Source organism: Cornus florida, unplaced genomic scaffold (genome assembly GCF_030987335.1).
Source record: "Cornus florida cultivar Cherokee Brave unplaced genomic scaffold, ASM3098733v1 CherokeeBrave_3.0.0_Hap2_Chr10, whole genome shotgun sequence".
Taxonomy (NCBI): Eukaryota; Viridiplantae; Streptophyta; class Magnoliopsida; order Cornales; family Cornaceae; genus Cornus; species Cornus florida.
In genome coordinates, this window is record NW_026775580.1 from 48,969,454 (window position 1) to 48,972,597 (window position 3,144).

Sequence of the window (3,144 nt, forward strand, 5' to 3'; positions counted from 1 at the left end):
AGATCTTTGTCCAAAAATCTCTACGCCGTCTCTAAAGTTCCGATGAAAACCAACGTGAACACTCTCTGTTCTTCCTTTGTCTCCAAAGTCGTATACTTGGTTTTGTTATGTTTCTCAAACCTTAACCAAACATCTAACATATATTTATAGGATTTTACTAAACCCTAAATTAATTCAAGCCCCAACTAAAATCCTAACCGGCCCATCCAACATACTGAGAAACCTACGACGGCTTACAAACTGATTAAAAGTAAAACCCTACTTATTAAATCAAGACAATTACCAATTTAACCCTAATTATTAAATCAAGACAATTACCAATTTAAATTTACAATAAAGAATTAAATATAACACCATTACAATTAAACACATAACTAAACAATTAAAGACAATTAACAACTTAACTTAGAATAAGAAAAATTAACTACAACACAGTTACAAGTAACCAACAATTAAACAATTAAATTTGAAATAATTAAATCCAGTCACGCTAACAACGAAACCATCAATTTAAACAAATAACAACCATATCAACTAACCAAATAACTAATTACAATAATTAAATAATTATCAAACACTTCAAAGAAACAATTAAATGATTAAAATTCAACTTAAAATAATAAAATAAATTCCAAACCTATCTTGTTTTAAATTAGGGGTATTACATTTACCTTCTGGAGGCATTGGGAAATGCAAATCCTCATTATTAATTGTCTCGTTCAATATCTTAGAATCATTAGCAGACCCCTCCCATCCAGCTACGACGTACGTGAACATCATATCAAAATCACAAACAACCATTACATTTTGTGTGGTATCCCACTTCCTACCATGAAATGGTATTTGCTGGTCCACAGGCACATTCGCATGGACATGAGTTCCATCAATTGCCCCAACATAACCCTTAAAAAAAGGGTGGTATTTTTTTGACTTCCTTATATGGTTAGGAACTTCGGTAAAATCTGGGGCGACAATAATCTGTTTCCCTAAATCATAGATTTTTTGTAAAACCGCATGGAAGTATTTTGAAATTGTATACATAGAGTGTTGAAATCTTTCTGCGACCACACAATTCCTTTCATTATGAGCTAAAGTAAGCAAGAATATGCCAACTTGTTCATAAACACTTACACCTGTTGAGTCTTTCAACCCTAATGACTTAAGCTCCCCACACAACTTCAAAAAAACAGGGGTGGACATCCTGAAATTTTCACAACATCTATTTTCATGTCCATGCAATATCTCCATTATATATACTTCCCCGGTTAAAAGAGAATCCCTATAAGGTCGTTTCTCGTAATGTTTTTTATAATAGTCCAACATACATGCCATTATGATGACACACTCATTCTCCTCATCACCATCATCATACAAGTCAATCATTGTCCTAATATCCATCTGTATAGTACAACATTTAATAAACATTATAAATTACAATAATCTCAAGCTTTGTTAAACAAAATAAAAATTATTAGAGCAAGGCAACAACTAAAATCAAAACAAGTGAAATAGTTATATTGTCATTACACTGAAACCAAATAACATATCAACGAGTAAACTTAATATTACAATCACCCAAAGTCATAGCAAAAGATAATAATGAATAAAAACGATGCACAGAAAGTCATAATACGTAGTAATACAGTCATCCAAATTCATAATAAAACCAACATGCCAAGTCAAATTCCATTAATCCAACCAACCCTCTTTTCATCCGGAAGGTCATTAAGAAAGAAATCCCTCCAAAGTTCATCATTACGTAACATCCGGTGACCTTAGCATATTGTTTCATATCAACGCCCTCTAACTTATTCAGAATGTAACAACATAATTTAAAATCACCCTTTGTCTTATCCGGAGAATTTACTTCAACCTGCCCAGCTTCCTGCCTTGTTTTCATATTAGATGATGAAGAAGCGACTATGGCCCTTTCAATTCGATCTGTTTTCTCTCTACTAGCCTCACTCATTTTCTCCATGACACGATCCATTGTGGAGGCAAAACTCTCTCTCCTTGGTTTCTTACCACGAGGGTCAGGAGAAGGACTGAATTCATGGCCGCCTAACTCAGCAAAATCATCATTAAGATCAAATGAGGTATGTGTGCCTTCATGGTGTGCGGGGGTTTGGTTGAGAATGGGTGGACTGTAGGAAGTATGGACATGTGCACCTGTAGCGTGTGTGCCTCCAAATACGGTTGTGAGCTTATCAAAATGATTGCATGGCTTCTTTCGATACTTACCATATTGGGAATTCACCTACAAATTATTAAATTACTATTAATATTAATTGAAGTATAATTTTTTGTAAAATCAACATAAATTTATTTAAAAAACTAACCTTGATCAATCTAGTCCATCTTTCATTTTCAACTATAACCATGCCCGTCTCAGCATTGTATCCCACGCCTGTTTCTCCTAACAAACTCATAAAGGCTCTGTAGTCTACCCTCAGGTGGTTGAATTTGCTCTTAAGTTGTTTCAGTTCATAGTTCTTGCCTGTACGGCTAGTCATGCCTTTCCGTATATTCTTCTAACCATTTGGAGTAAAAGTTGTGTTATTCCGATTACCGGCATAGATTTCTTCCTCCATACAGATGATGAAAGCTTCAAGATGGGAATCATCCCATACTAGTTTTCCATCATCGGTATTCTTTGTAAGGTCCTCTATTTCTGAGTCCACCACATTGTCAGCATTGATATCCATCTAATTACATAGTTTTAATAAAAATGTGTTAAAAGGATTATTAACAACTGTAATCTTAGCCAATAACATCGTCTTAACTACACAATTATCATCACGCCATTAAATGAAAAAACAATTTGAGTTATGATACTAACATAGTCCAATAATTAGACACATCCTATTATACTCACGTAAGTTGGGAATGATGTCATCGGATATACCATTTTTCTTTCATATTTATCTCAACATTAAAGCAAACATATATGCCTTTTTGTCTAGGCCGAGACTCGAACCTCAAGTTATACAACTACTCCAAAAGCAAAAAAAAAATAATTGATCTTTCATTGTTAAAGTGTATAAGATAGAATCCAAAAACATTATACAAGGGGTTAGATCTACGAATCATGTTTTTCATACTCCTTATTTCAGTTCATTCCTTATTTTTAATCAAACATTTCTT